The 17,823-nt window shown below is 39.5% G+C and overlaps 1 protein-coding gene across 23 annotated transcripts in view; it reads right to left on the bottom strand.

Annotated features, from left to right (window-relative positions):
* FHIT (fragile histidine triad diadenosine triphosphatase) overlaps positions 1-17,823 on the bottom strand; it is a 1,435,777-nt gene that overhangs the window by 1,031,817 nt on the left and 386,137 nt on the right. The window contains exon 1 of one of the 23 annotated variants that reach the window (XM_079935610.1): positions 6,028-6,319. The exons of the other annotated variants lie outside the window; for them this stretch is intronic. The gene's annotated coding sequence lies outside the window, so the exon portion shown is untranslated. Of the gene's footprint in view, positions 1-6,027; positions 6,320-17,823 lie in introns of those variants that run through there. 23 annotated transcript variants of the gene reach the window in all.

Raw genomic sequence — 17,823 nt, forward strand, 5'->3', positions numbered from 1 at the left:
CCATTCTTTTAGAGTAGGTCTGCTGGTGACAAAATCTGTTAGTTTTCCTTCATCTGAGAGTACCTGGACTTCCCCTTCATTCCTTAAGGGTATTTTCACTGGTCATAGGATTCTGGGTTGACTGCTATTTTCATTCATTACTTGAAAGCCTTAAGGTCCTGAATCTCAGCAGAAGCTCAAAAATAAAACATGTAGGGATAGCTAAAAATGTATATATACAATAAGCTGGATCCTATTGAGTTGAAATGTCCCTGGCTACAACAAACTCTGATCCTGGCAGGAGGAAAAGACATGTAAAAAATCATTACAATTATATGTGATTAAGTGCAAAACTGCAGGTATGTACTGGTCATGGTGCTGACACAGAAACAGTGAGCAGCAATGCTTGGGAGGATCAGCAGAAGCTTCTCACAGGAGATGTGTGAGCTGGATTCTGAAGGCTGGGTAGTAAAAGGAGTTTCCAAGAGGGAGAAACACATGCAAAAGCCCTGAGAGAAGTAAACATGGCACATTTGGGAAATGATACAAACTAATGCCTGGATGAAGTACAAGACATGTGAAGGAGCAAAGGGAGATGAAGTGGAAAGAAAGGTAAGGGAGGGACACTGGGGTCCTCATCCCCTACTAAGGAGTTTAGACTTCATTCTATGTACCATGGGGGAGCTGACAACTAGATGAAACTGGTAAACGTAATATTCAAAGCAGAGGCTTCTACTATTCTACCCTTTTAAAAAGTAGCTTTTTAATGTATTATTAACATTATCTTTATTTTAATAATTATCAAAATTTAGTTTACATGCAAGTAGGAAGTGTTAATGGCCAGTAAAAACAGAAGACTCAGCCAAGCCTCTGCCTAGTACCCTCCACTGTAAACATGCTCCATCCTGCCTGGGGGATGATTTCAGTGTCTCTGTGATCAGTGAATGAAGCAGCATGGAATGAGATCATGGCTAGATGGCAGCACATTAAGTCAGTGTTTCAGCTTTTCTGTAGCTTTGAATTTCCCAATTTTGGTCAGTTTTTGTCAAAACCTTACCATCACTTAACGTATATTTTGCATCATTTACTAAATGAAAAATTTCCAACACCAGTAGATCAGAAAAAAAATATCATATTTATGCACAGAGTGGTCACATTCTGAGCTCCAGAAATACCCAGGGGACCTTCAGAGACAGGCACTGTTCCACTGCCCCAACCTCATTTATTATGCTGACACTTTGCCCAGCCACATACCCCTCCCCACCTGCTATGAGCATCTAGAGTCTGTTCTAGAATTGAGATGGAATTCTTTTCCGGTTTCACGTAAGTAGGTATCATACTTTTGGTGAAAAATAATTTCAGAAAGGGTAGAAACAAATAAAAAGCAGAATAAAACATCTTACATGGTAACCTAAGTGCTTAGGACAGCCTTATTCCCTTTTCAGTCCAATTATTAAAAAGAAATGTCATATTTACCACTACTGAATTATATACCTAAAAGTGGTTAAAATGGCAAATTTTATATTATTCAGAATAAAATACTGAATACTTTTTCAGAATAAAATTTTCTTTCAAAGTTAAAAAGAAAAGAATTGAGTGCCACATTCATGCTTCCTTTCAAAGGCAGACATTGTCCTTGCCTTGGAGATAAGGAAGGCGAGACCCACTTGGGTACTTGATCTAATTTAGACCTGGTGGTACGGGTTCTATACCTGAGTTATTAGGAGCTCACAAGCTCTCAGTCTTCCTTGAGGAAAGAAATCCTCACAGCCTGATGGCCTTGAAAGAAATGTCAAACTTTTTTAAAACAGAAAAAGAACATATACAAGTTTCCCATTGAAAATGAAGATGTGAACTAGACTATTAAAAGACAGGGAGTAAGGAGCCAAAAATCATGGCGTTTAGGCCAATGTACTTCAAAATGGGAAGAAAACTGTTTGCATTCCCTTGCCATTAAAGATAATTTCCTTTTAATTCCCATTTCTTTTATGGTGTATCTGTTGTTTTCTGTTTTGTCTCTATGGCTCCTATTCTACAATACGTTAACTTTATGAGTATAAACTAGAATCTGCATATGTTCCAGCTCCATACTTTTTGATGAACTTGACAATTTAAATGGATTAAACCATTTAATGGTTTAATCAGAGGCGAAAAATTATTCCCACAAAGTTCCTAACTTGTGAGAAAGTATCCTTTCTGGAAATACTTTCCAATCTGGATAAGTACTGAGATTCCTTCCTACCTGTAGGCTTGTCAGTTAAATTTCAAAGGTTGTTATGTCAAGGGAGAACAACACAAACCGACCTGGGAATCTGCTTTTCTGAACTATGTAGATTGGCCATACTGATTTAGAATTGACCTATATGCTTCTCTCCAAGCTCTATACAGATTTTTATTTCTGCCATATCATTCCTGACATCTTTTTCTACACTGCCTTGAAGACTTTCTCATACAGTTATGCAACAAACTATATCCCAATTATGAAAAATAATCAGGGATACTGGCGTGTTTTTGTAGAAAACATATGGCCTATCAGAAGTGACCGCCTGCATTTCTGCCCATATTATGACATAACTTTACTGAGGGCGTCATCTCATACATGCAATATACTAATAGATTTGTGTAAAATGCCTAAAACTATGAAAACACAATTCCATAAGTTAGGACTGCCTTATCATGCAGCACTATCCTTGACAATAAAACAACAAATGAAAAGTCCACTACCTTCACTGCAACAGTGTGTTACTGATTTTGACTTTAGACTCTACTGATCTTTACTTTACCCTCCTATGTCTTGGGTCACTATTTTATCTAGAGAACTCGAAACCCATTTCTTCATCCATACATACCACATGGAACCTTAGATTTTCTTAATGACCCAACAGATTTTTGGATGCTTAACTCTCCTTTTTTTTTTTCTTTTTTTTTGCGATACGCGGGCCTCTCACTGTTGTGGCCTCTCCCGTTGCGGAGCACAGGCTCTGGACGCGCAGGCCCAGTGGCCATGGCTCACCGGCCCAGCCACTCCGCAGCATGTGGGATCTTCGCGGACCGGGGCACAAACCCGCGTCCCCTGCATTGGCAGGCGGACTCTCAACCACTGCGCCACCAGGGAAGTCCCTCTCCTTTTTTTTTAAGTTGTCTTGTTTAGAATAAATGAAAGTTAAGATTGTGGCAGTAAAGGACAAGCTGTCAATCTATTAAATAAATTCCTGTTGAAAAGTAAGTGCATGCATTGTGTATTAACATAATTTATTAGAACAATTAGAACACATCCTTGTTGTCTTTTAATTAGATTATTCCTTGTTCTGGTAATTACACCAGACAAGGGAGAATAATAGTTTTAGGATTCTAAGATGTAGACTATGTGGAAAAAGAATGATCAATAATGCTAATTTACTGGAACACTTAAATTCCCAGAAAGAGATCTTTTATCATGAGCAATCCTTTGTATAATCAGCATTATTTCTCAATGTCTATCCTCATCTTTCCCACAGTTGAAAAGTAAAGAGGCTGGATAAATAACAGACATTTATTCCACTATTGGAAATCTGGTCAGGCTGGGCCACCTCTGGCCGTTAGTGGCTCAGACATTGCTTCACTATCTCACAAAATGCCAACAAATAACCACAGATGAAAGATTTAAGATTCCATGCAGAGCAGCATAGCCAGGAGTCTGAATATCTAACAGGGAGAAGACAAGATTTTAAATTTCTGATCCAGGTGAAGAATCATAAACTTTCTCAATTTAAAAACAAATTCAAATAGATGAAAATTTCTTATAAATGAGAAGACTACTGAATGTAAAAAAAAAAAAAACTGGTGATATTTCTATACATGAAGAAAATATCTGCAGATATTAATGGGGACACCATATGACAGGGTAGACATCTGGCTTTCAGGCATGGGCTGAGGCCTTTAGATATTAGTTGAATTATTCCCTCTCTTTTTGTGTTTTAGAGACTGTAAGGAATTGAAAGGCTCCAAGGCCTCTTCCATGCCCTATGCAACCATCACAAAGCTGCTAGGAAATACTACAGAGCAGCTCCCAGGACTTTCAGGATCCAGAATCTTTAAAAATGTCATGAGTTGGCATATACTGTCTTCAAGATAACCCTACAGTTGAGTGGAATGATGCTGAAATACAGTGTTGACACCAGTGAATCTGGAGTTCTCTGTAATAATGGGTAACACAAATGTCCGACCAGTAGCCCGGATTACAGGAATCTCAACCCCACTGTTGACCAAGTCTGCCTTAGTCAATGCAAAGTCGTAATGAGACCATGTCTAGACAGTATTGATCTCCCACCAGAAAAAAAATAATTCAGAGTGTGACTTCTTTTCAAGCTTAGTCCAAATGACACGCAAATCAGGATCATTCATTCACACATTGGCAACACTTTCCCTAACCAAGACATTTTATCAACTAGGCAGCCAAGGACACATATAGGCTTCTTTTCAAAGTATATATGAAATTTCTGATATTCAAATAGCAAGTAAGGACGTTACTTAAGCCTTTGGATTAAACTCCAAAATTTACAAGCAGCTCAATATCAAAAAACCAAACAACCCAATCCAAAAATGGGCAGAAGACCTAAATAGACATTTCTCCAAAGAAGATATACAGATTGCCAACAAACACATGAAAGGATGCTCAACATCACTAATCATTAGAGAAATGCAAATCAAAACCACAATGAGGTATCACCTCACACCAGTCAGAATGGCCATCATCAAAAAATATACAAACGATAAATGCTGGAGAGGGTGTGGAGAAAAGGGAACCCTCTTGCACTGTTGGTGGGAATGTAAATTGATACAGCCACTATGGAGAACAGTATGGAGGTTCCTTAAAAAACTAAAAATAGAACTACCATACGACCCAGCAATCCCACTACTGGGCATATACCCTGAGAAAACCATAATTCAAAAAGACTCATGTACCACAATGTTCATTGCAGCACTATTTACAATAGCCAGGACCTGGAAACAACCTAAGTGTCTGCCGACAGATGAATGGATAAAGAAGATGTGGCACATATATACAATGGAATATTACTCAGCCATAAAAAGAAACGAAATTGAGTTATTTGTAGTGAGGTGGATAGACCTAGAGTCTGTCATACAGAGTGAAGTCAGAAAGAGAAAAACAAATACCGTATGCTAACACATATATATGGAATCTAAAAAAAATGGTTCTGATGAACCTAGGGGCAGGACAGAAATAAAGGCACAAATGTAGAGAATGGACTTGAGGACACAGGGAGGGGGAAGGGTAAGCTAGGACGAAGTGAGAGAGTAACATTGACATATATACACTACCAAATGTAAAACAGATAGCTAGTGGGAAGCAGCCGCATAGCACAGGGAGATCAGCTCGGTGCTCTGTGACCACCTAGAGGGGTGGGATAGGGAGGGTGGGAGGGAGATGCAAGAGGGAGGGGATGGGAGATATACATATGCATATAGCTGATTCACTTTGTTATAAAGCAGAAACTAACACACCATTGTAAAGCAATTATACTCCAATAAAGATGTTAAAAAAAACCAAGTTACTTAATTAAGCCTTTTAAAAAATGAAAGTTCACATAAACTGAAATAAAAACTCAAATTAATGTGGGCAAAATATCTAAAGGAGAAATCATTAGCTTAAGCTATTTGAAAGATTTGCCACGGAGTCTGGTAGTTTAGGAGCAGAGAAGAATCCCTATAACCCTGCTTGCTATCCATTCTAGCTGGGAAGACATAGTTTTCCATAGAAACACCTCTTTAAATTGTCAGGGATGTTACTAAAAATTTAGGATTCCCCACTACTCTGATCTCCAGACTGGTCAGATCTATGAAGCAAAATATTACCCTAGAGCAGTGGTCCCCAACCTTTATAGCACCAGGGACCAGTTTCAGGGAAGATAGTTTTTCCACGGACCAGGGCCGGAAGCGGGGGTTGGATGGTTTAGGGATGACTCAAGCGCATTACATTTACTGTGCACTTTATTTCTATTATTATTATTATGTTGTAATATATGAAGAAATAATTATACAACTCACCCTAATGCAGAATCAGTGGGAGCCCTGAGCTTGTTCTCCTTCAACTAGATGGTCCCATCTGGGGGTGATGGGAGACAGTGACACCGACGTGTGTTGCTCATGTCCAGTCTACTCCATGATCTTGTTTTGGTCGCTGTCACTGCAGAAAACCCTGCTTCACATAGATAGGATGTTGGAAATGGAAGCAGGCTTTTCAGTGTTTTCGTGGCAATCTCAGGATGTTCCCCTTGACTTTAATCCAGAACGTATGGAGATTTGAAGTTGTCTCAGACATACTTTTAAGGCCACCGTCATTTGCAATCTCAAGCAGTTGATCCTCTTCTAGCACAGGCAAAGTTGATTCACCTGGCTTATTCACAAATGGGTCGCGGATCCATTCCTTCCCAGTTCGGGGGTCTTTTGTGGTTGGGAAGTAATGCTCAAACTCTTTTGAAAGCTGAGATAGCTGATCATGCACCAGCTGGGAGAAAGAAGGCCCTGGTTCAGTCTCTTTCAATATCTCTATTAATGTTTGAAACATGTCAAAAACCCCAATGTTCACTCATTGCCCCCATAATTCCAGTTTGGCTTTGAATGCAGCCACTTTATCTGCCCACTTGAACACAGTTGTTGTTCTCCCCTGAAGTCACAGATTGAGTTCGTCGAGCAGGTTGAATATGTCACACAAGTAAGTTTTGCGACCCATTCTGTGTCACTGAAATGTGCTGCCAGTGGTGCCTGTTTTTCTAAAGGAAATCTCTGGAGCAGCTCTCGTAACTCAAAAACTCTGGGCAGTGATCTACCTTGAGAAAGCCGTCTCACTTCTGTGTGTAAGAGAAGACGTGTGTGCTCTGCGTCCATCTCCTCACAGAGCTGCACGAACAGACGTGAGTTAAGGGCATGTACTTTAATGTGGTTGATAACTTTAATCACATCCTGCAAAATGTTGTTAAGTTCAGGTGACATTTTTCAGCTAGCCAGCATTTCTCTATGGATGACACAGCACGTAGACTCACATTCAGAAGCGACATCTCTGACCCGAGTAGTGAAACCAGAAAGCCATCCAGTCATGGCAGCCGCTCCAACCGTGCATATACCAACACAAAATGACCAATTCAGTTTTCCTGGTATGTAATCATTCAAAGACTTCAATAGGTCTGCAGCTGTGATGTTGGCGGGCAACAAAAGTGCACATAACATATCCTCATGCACAATTTCCTGAAAAATATATCATACAAAAACAAGCATTGTTGCCTTGTTGTCAACATTGGTAGACTCGTCAACCTGGATTGCATACCATGGTGACTCATTAATCCTCTCTAACAATTGTGCTTCATTATCCTCTGCTATTTCATCAATTCATCTCGTTATGGTGCTAGCCAAAAGAGGAACACGTGCCACCTTTTAAACTGCAGGCTCTCCTTAAAGTTCACGACAAATGTCCTTCGCAGCAGGCAGGATCAACTCTTCACCAATAGTAAAGGGCTTCTTAGCTTTAGCAATGCAGTTAGCCACTAAGAATGATGCTGTCAGTGCAGACACATTTGATGAAGTGGTGGCCTTCAATAATTGCTTCTGTTCTTCGTGTTCATGTGTTTCTTTTGAAAAACTCCAAAGGCTTGTCTCTTAATGCAGAGTGCTTGGTCTCCGTATGGCGAAGCAGTTTTGAAGGTTTCATGGCTTCGTTGGATAGACGGTCGCCACATATTATACAAAGCGGGCTTGGAGAATGTGAATCACCTATTGCAAATGAACTTGTAATTTAAGTAGGACTCTTGGTATATATATATATATACATATATATATATATTTTTGCGGTACACAGGCCTCTCACTGTTGTGGCCTCTCCCGTTGCGGAGCACAGGCTCCGGACGCGCAGGTTCAGCGGCCATGGCTCACGGGCCTAGTCGCTCCGCGGCATGTGGGATCTTCCCGGACCGGGGCACGAACCCGTGTCCCCTGCATCGGCAGGTGGACTCTCAACCACTGCGCCACCAGGGAAGCCCGGTATATTCTTTTAAATGAAGCTTTCTTTTTGTTGGCAGTCTTCTGCTGTCTCATCATTGGGTCTTTCCCCCTTTTCAAAGAAGCTCTCCAGCGACGTTTGTTTTTTACTCATTTTGGCTAGGGTTAGCTGTGGGCTTACCGAAACTGTGACTGAGACAAGGGCACAGTGTGGGAAAGAGGTGCAGATGGGAAGTGGTAAATAAAATAATGGGAGGGACACGTGGGCTAAAATAAGTGTCAGATTCTGACTTAAAGCCTGCCACCAGATGTAGCTGTACAATTGAAGTACATCAACTCACTTGCCGCTCTAAAGCCTGCCACCAGATGCAGCTTAATTGTCACTTGCCACTCACTGATAGGGTTTTGATGTGAGTCTGCAAACAACTGATTTATTGTGGTCTCTGCAGTCAAACCTCTCTGCTAATGATAATCTGTATTTGCAGCCGCTCCCCAGCGCTAGCATCACTGCCTCAGCTCCACCTCAGATCATCAGGCATTAGATTCTCATAAGGAGCTCGCAACCTAGATCCCTCGCATGCGCAGTTCACAGTAGGGTTCGTGCTCCTACGAGAATCTAATGCCACAGTTGATTTGACGGGAGGCAGGGCTCAGGAGGTAATGCAAGGGATGGTGAGCGGCTGTAAATACAGATGAAGCTTTGCTCGCTCACCTCCTGCTGTGTGGCCCAATTCCTAACAGGCCACAGATGGGTTCCATGGCCCAGGGTTTGGGGATCCCTGCCCTAGAGGCACCAAAGATTTGCATTTGAGTGCCCTGTACTCAGGCATTCCAAAGTCAGGCTGAGCATCAGATCTGCCCCCAGAAAGGAAGGAAGGGAATATGGTTTAAAATACCTGTAGGAATGGAATTAAAGATCTCCCCAGGCAATATAGTAGTAAGCTAAGATTGGAAACTTTAAGCTGAAAGACGGAACCAGAAAGAATCCCCTCTGACTTGGGGTCTGAAATGAAGCCATGACTCTGAGGTATTCAGGTGGTCCCAGAGGGTGGCAAGTCTTACAAGGTAGATTTTTTGCCTCACTGAAGGAAAATGAAACAACCTCCTCATTATGTTGGAGGTATTAAGGTATAAATCTATCCTATAGAAGAATGCTAAAGAAGAACACAATCCAGAGAGAGACTCCCACCACTATAAATAGTTCCTCACAAATGCCACCTAGAGTCAAAATTATCATTTCTATGTTCCGAACCTAAATAGCCTTGCAAGTCTTGGAAATACTTTGCTCTCTAAAGCAACCAGAAGAAAGTTCCTTCAGTCTACAACTTCTTGTCATGCTGGATTTTGAACCTTTTGAGCATTCACTCCCCAAACTCATATTCACAAGGCTAATATAGTGACACCTGGAAAACTAGAAACCTTATCTATCGATAGCACAGGCTACTTCTCGAAATGGACTTTGCATAAGTTCTTGCAAGCTTAGTAAAAATCCTACATTTGTCTGAAATGAAATCACGAACTTCCTTTTCTCTGTGTTAAGTAAAGACACAAGCACACCATGATAAGCAAAAAAGAATGATACAACGTTCTCTGCTCATCCAAGGAAGGTTACAGTACAAGGGTTCTGGGTTAGAAAACACCACTGTGGCATACTTCCAGGACATAAGGTTAATTTATAGGCTACCTCAATCCTAACACGCTGGAGTTAAGGCAAATATGTATGTATATCTTCCTAGCTATCAAGAGGGAGAGGAAGTGGTAAAAAAAAAACACAAAAACACTTGGATATATATTTAAAAGGTATCCAACTTATTTCAAAATAGGAAAGAGCAGTTGTGATTTAATTTTTTTTTTTTTTTGAGTTTTTGGCTGCACCCCGCTGGTATGAGGAATCTTAGTTCCCTGAGCAGGAATCGAACTCACACCTCCTGCATTGGAAGGCAGAGTCTTAACCACTGTACTGATGGGAAGTCCCAAGATGAGTTGTGATTTAAGATAACTGTACTGGAGAAACTTAACTCTCTATAAGGAAATATGGATCCTTAGATACGCTACTTAAATATAACACAAAGATATGCTATAGCATATGGTAGAATCTTACTCAACCATTCTGATTTGGCCAAATGTTAAATTAGCCAAACATAATAGGAGAAATTTCTCTCTATTGAGTAGGTGATTGATTCAAAATATTCATGCACTTAGTAGAAGCATAAGTAATAAGTTCCAGCAGCAAGAAATAAATCATATATATCCTCAAAATAGAATGAAGGTATTTCGTGCAATCTCAGGAAATAGGTTTTTTGTTTTTGTTTTCGTTTTTAGGTATGTCATAAAATCATTGACTCCAGGGCAGGAAAAACACTACATACATAAACCAGAGCATTTTTATTCCTATTCCAGAGTTATAACAGCACAAAGATGAATCCTATTTCTTAAGACTTCCCCAGAACATGATTCAACACGTTGTCTATTTTAAAAAACATTTTCTGCCATTTAATGCCATGTGATTTTTTTTCCCAATGACTAAGCAAATATGCCTCACTGCTATATAAATCAATTCTTCCTTTCCTAATGCTGCAAGTAAAGACAGAGAGCTAGTACTTGCCATCCTCCCATATAAAAATCACACTTCAGCTTTTTATTTTCCAATGTGATTAATCATATCTGTGACTGTCTTCCAAACTTAGTTGAAATTTTCCTGAATCCTTCAAAATCTACATTTTCTGGATGAATATGAAGAAAAGAAAGTTTTGTCATTTCTCTTTATTTCTGAATTCAGCTTGGTCTTCAGTAGTGCTACATAGCTGCCTTATTATTCAATGTCCTCTGTGACCCCCTGATCATTTTCCCCTGAGGGTGCATATTTGCTCACTAACTATATTACAATTTTGTGATCTGCTGGATTTTCTCTGGTATTCTACTCTACAGTTGCCCTAAATTAATGAATTTCATTCTTTTTGGCTTCTACTTCTCCTATTTATTAAATTTGGTCTGAAAATGAAGTTTATTTTCAAAGGAATTCATAATTCTTTGCAATTATGGTATTAACAATGAATTTCATTTAATCAAGTTTTTAAATGTACTAAAGACAAATTTTGTTAAATGTTAGTATTCCAAACCTTACATTCCCCCCAGAAAAGAACTCTATTTTGCTCGGCCTTTTCCTTTACCCACTTTCTAAGACAAGTTTCTTCTCTTTTTTTTTTTGTTTAATAAATTTATTTATTTATTTTTGGCTGCTTTGGGCCTTTGTTGCTGCGCACGGGCTTTCTCTAGTTGCAGTGAGCGGGGTCTACTCTTCGTTGCAGTGTGTGGGCTTCTCATTGTGGTAGCTTCTCTTGTTGCAGAGCATGAGCTCTAGGCACGCGGGCTTCAGTAATTGTGGCACGTGGGCTCTAGAGCACAGGCTCAGCAGTTGTGGCGCACGGGCTTAGTTGCTACGCGGCATGTGGGATCTTCCTGGACCAGGGCTCAAACCCATGTCCCCTGCATTGGCAGGCGGACTCCTAACCACTGCACCACCAGGAAAGTCCCAGAAATTTCATTTTTTATGATGAATTATGTGAATGATAACAAAAGCAGAACTGGAAGACTGGGATGAAAATAAGAGGTGGGGGAAAGTCAAAGACTGCAGCCTTAATAGAAATAGTACAGCTATTTGAGAGTAAAGGGGTGAAAGAGAGAGAGGACCTAGCTTCTGAGAGTGCAAAGTGAAAGATCACTGGAAAAAAAAAGGATGGAAGGGGGTTTTGAGAAGAGTTGCCATGTGCAATGAATAAAATAATTTTTGAAGTTCCTGGAGAGACATGGGTAAAATTTAGAATTATTTTTCAATTATTTCATTTGCTATGCTGTTTTAAGACTGAACCATATGGGACCCCAGCACCTATTTAGGTTATACAAATATCCTCCAAAGCTGACATTAGTTTGTCTGGACATAATTTATATCTGGACTTTGGTTTCCTTTAAGTGTCATAAACACATACCAGAAACAAATGTGATCATCCTAGAAATGCTCAAGAGCTCTCCGTCAGCTTTAAATTGCAGTTCTGTTAGTTAATTCACAGGTCAATGTCTGGGACATTGACATTGTCCTTGACATTGTCAAGGACTACTTGAGTAATTAATAAATTTATATGTAAACATATTGAAAACAAAGGTATCTATCTGTTAGTGTCAAATACATAAAAGACACACTTTGAGGCAATGGTTGCTATATAGTAATGCAGTTTTAAGCTACTAGCAATGCATCTAAAATAAAAGTATAAGAAGGATATGAAGGAACAACATTATAACATATGATAAGCCTGTTGCATAAAATTTTTAAGAAAGTGATAAACAGTGATGGCTTTACTGCTTTGCTATACAGATGACTCCCCAAAATGTAGACAGACATAACCTCAACTGGAATATGGGGTCTCTGCATGCCATTTTTAGTTAAGTTATATTATTAAAAATCAATACAGCACAACAGTCTACACAGGCATACCTCCGAGATATTGTGGGTCAGGTGCCAGACCACAGCAATAAAGCTAATATTGCAACAAAGCGAGTCACACAAATTTTTTGGTTTCCTAGTGCAAAAAGTTATGTTTACACCATGCTGTAGTATATTAAGTATACAATAAATAGCAGTATTTCTTTAAAAAACATAATATATATACATTAATTTAAAAATACTTTTTTGCTAAAAAAATGCCAAAACAATGTAATAGTAACAGCAAAGATTAGTGATCACAGATCACCATAACAAACATAAAAACTTTGAAATATTGCTAGAATTACCAAAATGTGATAAGAGACACAGAGTGAGCAAATGCTGTTGGGAAAATGGCGCTGATAGACTTGTTTGACACAGAGTTGCCACAAACCTTCAATTTGTAAAGAATTCAATATCTGTGAAGCACAATAAAGCGAAATGCAATAAAACAGGTATACCTGTATTATTCTTAAGAAAGTACATAAAATAAGAGAAGAACCTGGAACTAAATTAAAAGTTTACACCAATTCACACCAATATATTATATATTTGTAAACTAAACTTGTCACCAATACAGATGTACCACATAGCATGCATATGTGTGAAAGAGAATGAGGATTCAGAAATAAATATACATATATAGTAAATGAAAACTCTAAGGCATTCCCAGGGATCTAAATGGCCTATACCCAAATATAGTAAACTCATATCATAAGGGAGGGGACTTAAGTTTTAACACCAGAGCCTAAGGCTCTGCTTATAGTCAAACTTAACAGTGAAAAATCATTTAAATCATCTGTAGGGTGCAAGTTATATTGCTCTGTGTATTCAAACCTGACAATAAATATTTGAGAGCAAACAAGTGAACTAGGCTAAATAAGGGAAGTAAGCAAAGAAAAGTCCACCTACAGATATCTGGGTATTCAAACCATCTGTTCTTTAAGGAACTAGCAAATCTTCAGCAATGAATCTTTACCACATAGGTGATGAAGTATAAACTTGTAAATCTTCCAACAGGGTTTGTTTCACTGTTTTAATATAAAAGTTGTATAACTTTAATGCATTAACAGATGCATTTGTCACTGTTAAAAGATTAAACAAGGTGGGACTTCCCTGGTGGCACAGTGGTTAAGAATCTGCCTGCCAATGCAGGGGACACAGGTTCAATCCCTGGTCCGGGAAGATCCCACGTGCCACGGAGCAACAAAGCCTGTGCGCCTCAACTACTGAGCCTGTGCTCTAGAGCCCATGAGCCACAACTACTGAGCCCGCATGCCACAACTACTGAAGTCCACGTGCCTGGAGCTTGTGCTCCACAACAAGAGAAGCCACCACAATGAGAAGCCCGCGCACCGCAACGAAGAGTAGCCCCTGCTCGCCGCAACTGAAGAAAGCCCATGTGCAGCAACAAAGACCCCACGCAGTCAAAAATTAATTAATTTAAAAAAAAAACATTGGCTAAAAAAAAAAAGATTAAACAAGGTAACGTATGCAAAACTACTAGACACAGGGACAAAGAGCAGATACTCCATAAAAATGTTGGGTTTTAATCTAAGTCTTATTTCATTCAATGCACAAACACACTGCTCTGTGAAATCTTGTAGAGAAGAACATGGTAGCTGCTTTTCTTGCCAAGCCAGTTGGAGCCCCCATGAACAGCTATCACTTGCATACTTTAGGCATGGAGGAGACCTTACACTTGCACTGGCTTCTAAGTGAGCACAAGATGAATCCACTGCACACGGGAAGCATTTCTTTATGTCTGGGTCGCATCTCAGTAGATTGGCTCCCTGTGGAATGGGCTTTCCCTTTCCAAAGCTGTAACACAGCACATGAGGCTCAAACCACAGGGCTATCAAACAAGGAGAATTCATTTCTTTTCCAAAAAGGCATTCCTATCAACTCTACCAGGAAAGCACATGAACCCATGAAATCCATTTATTTGTATCTTTAATAATATATCCATCCATGAGTCCCTTTTATCAGTACTTAGTTACAATGGGATGTCACAAATATTTGGAAACTGGAATTATTTTTCCTCCCTTTTTCTTCTCTACCTCCCTTTCTCTCCTTTCTTCCTTCTTTCTTTCCCTGAAATTTCTGCCTATGGTAAAACCACAGCAAGAAGGAAAGTAAAATGGATTTTCCTAGTAGTCGACATTTCTGTGATATATTCATTTTTTTTGGTCCTCATAGGAACTCCCTCCAGGGTGCTCCTTTATGGGAATAAGGTATGCCAAATGAAATAGAGAACTGGAGGCACAATTTTACCCTTGACATATGAAGAGAGAGTATTTTTCTCCTGGATTTATGGGGTAATGAAACTCAGACACTTTTCTTCTTTTCCTTAGTTTGCACTTCCTACTTATTGCTGCACACCATCATTACCATCATCATAAATTTATAAGAGTGCCCATGGCTGTAGCCTCTCGGTAGCTCCCAAATGATCTAATCCAGACATCATTGTCTTCAGCTCCCCTTTGGCATGAGTCTATTTTACATTCCTCTTCCTTACTGAAATCTGCTCTCGATTATTTTTCATCAGATGTTATAGCTTTCTTTTCTTTCCCTTAAGTTGAATCTCTTTTATTTCTTCCTCTCATTTCCAAGCTCTCCTGGGCCCTAAGCACAGTTCCTCTACATATATAGGGGATTACATCTCCAAATTTAGAAACTCTTGAGAACTTTACTACCAAACTGCCTTTTCCAAGGTAATTTTTAGCAATATTAACTAAAAGGAGACTTTTAGTATTCTTTGAAGCCACAGCTCCACGTTAAGGATATCAGCTCTAACTTCTATCCCGTTGCAAGATGATAACCAGAGTTACAGTACATTCTTTCAACCCAGGCCAAACTCTCTAAAGATGGGCACTCTTCAACCCCCTGATTCCAACTGGGCTTCTTTAGGAAACTGGAGGTCCACAGTTTGGAATTAGACAGACAGGGGTTCAAATCCAGCCTCCAGCATTTAATTTGGATATAACCTTGAGTGACCATTTAACCTTTCTGAGTTACAATTTCCTTGACTGAAGAATATGAACACAAATATCCAACTAATGAGATTGTTGTGAGGATAAAATGAGGTAATCTTTCTAAAATATTGGTACACACAATGTCTGACACAGGGTAAGCATTCAAACTTGGTAGCTATTATTTTTATTCTTATGAGTTAAAATGTGGAATAGAATGGATTCCTCTTCATAGAAGATCACAAAGCTGATCTTGGAGGAGACACTACTACATTATTTAATAGGTCCCAGTCCCAAATACCAGCCAATTCAGTGTTTTCACACTTGGGAAGTCACTAAATATTTTTAATTGATATTAAAAATTGAGGACAAACAGAGAATTAGGATTTGGAACCAAAAAATAGATAACCAGTCATAAATCTGGACATATCATTTAGAGTCTCTATTCTCAGAACATATATCTCTTTTTAAAATATATTTACTACAGTTAACCCTGGAGACGGAATATTTTTATCATCAGTTGCAAAACTGTCTCCTGAAAAAGAAAACTGTGTAATTATACCTAGAACAGACTTCACATGTTAACCTTTGACATAAGGGAAGAACAAAAAGTAGACACTCATCAAGGCACTGGGAAGAAGAGGGAGAGAGGAAGAGTAGGTGAGAGGGAAAAAGAAAGAGAGAGAGAGAGAGACAATGAGAATGAATGCAAAAAGGTTTGTTTGGCTTTTAGCCATCCAGTGCAGATAGGATGATCATACCATTTATGATTGCTGTCAATTCTCTCCATGGAAACAGGCTGAACAATCGGATACCCGCTACCTCTCATACAAAGAAAGTAAAATTGTCAATTCCTTACAGGAATTTTGCCTAAATGAAATACATATATTCAAAATTATTATGATGCCAGGAATAAAGTTAAATATCTAAACTCAATGAAATTATCTAACTGGGTCTGATCCAACAGAGTGAGGTTTTTACTCTGGAAGGTGAGTACAATATTTTAGGGCATAAGAATGAAAAATTCATTGATTTACCCTGATCTGTAAAAAGAGCAGTCTGATCTACTTCTGAATCAAACCAGACCTGCTTTAAAATGCTATTTCTGCCACCTGCTTGTTGGGCAAGTTACTTATCCTTTATGTGTCTGGCTTCCTTGTACCTAAAATAACTAGATAAGAAAGCATCTGCAAGCGGTGGGGACTAGGCCTGCCACTCTTTCTCTCTCTCCCTACACCCCCACGTCCCTCAAAGGAGCAAGTCCTAAGCCAACTGGCCAAATTCAAGCATACTGAGTCTTACTAATTAAGGGCAAGGTCACTACACAACACGTACTCTAAGTTGGTAAAAGTCTGATTCCTCAAGGAAGGGTAACCATTTCCTTCTTTCTGTCCTGCCTTCTTTCCAACTTTAGGCAATAGCATTCATGAGCCAAAGTGATGTCCAGAGCACCAGGTCTTGCCTGCAACACTTTCATTCTTCCCCACTCCCTCCCACTGTCCCCCAGTCAGAATCTTTAAGCATGCTGTTCATTTGAGGGGACTATTTAGTAGAAAGTGGGAGGCAGTCCCACTTAGACTCCTTCCACACCAGCCTGCCTTTATCAGTGTTCTACACTGGAAGGTCTTGGGCACTGGCCCAACTAGTGACAAAGTGGCACTTTGTTACCATTTCCATGTTAGGGCCTTTGCATTTGCTCTTCCCCCTCTCTGGAAAGTTCTGCATCTTTAAATCATGGATCTTTACATCATTCAGGTCTCAGTTCAAATGTTATTTCTTCAGAGAGGCCTTCCCTGACCACCCAATCTAAAGCAGCATCCTCAACACCACCAAGTCACTCTGATATATTAATCTTCTGTATTGTTAATAGTTCTCGTCACATTTCGTTACTTTCTTCATTTATTTGTTTGCTGCCCTTCCATCCCTCCTTCCCAAACATACCTATTAGAAGGTTAGTCTAAGAGAGCATGGATGCTGTCTGTCTTGTTTATCACTGGTTTATCCAGAGTCGGATGCCTATCAAACGGGTAGATGCACAATAAATTACAGCTATAATTACCCTGTCCTCTCAGGCTTGCTCCTGCCACCTCCTATGCCCATCCAAGTCCAATGAAATCTTTTAAAAGCTCTCCTCCTCAGTTGACCCAGGATAACAGCGGGTATACTATGGGCTCTCTAAATTTTAGACTAAGTATCTCTATCTTATAAATTTCTTTCTTCTAATCAGAATTTATATAACCTACTCTTTATTTGAATAGTATCTTATTCCACTTACCTTATTTGTACTTTTTAATAAACCCCACCACAAAGGGCACAGCTTAGTGAATGTCCCAGCAAACCTAAAAGACAGTGGCTAATGCCTTTCTTACCCAAAGAAATGGTCCTAAAGAAGTCTTTCTACAT

Source organism: Stenella coeruleoalba, assembly GCF_951394435.1.
Source record: "Stenella coeruleoalba genome assembly, chromosome: 10".
Taxonomy (NCBI): Eukaryota; Metazoa; Chordata; class Mammalia; order Artiodactyla; family Delphinidae; genus Stenella; species Stenella coeruleoalba.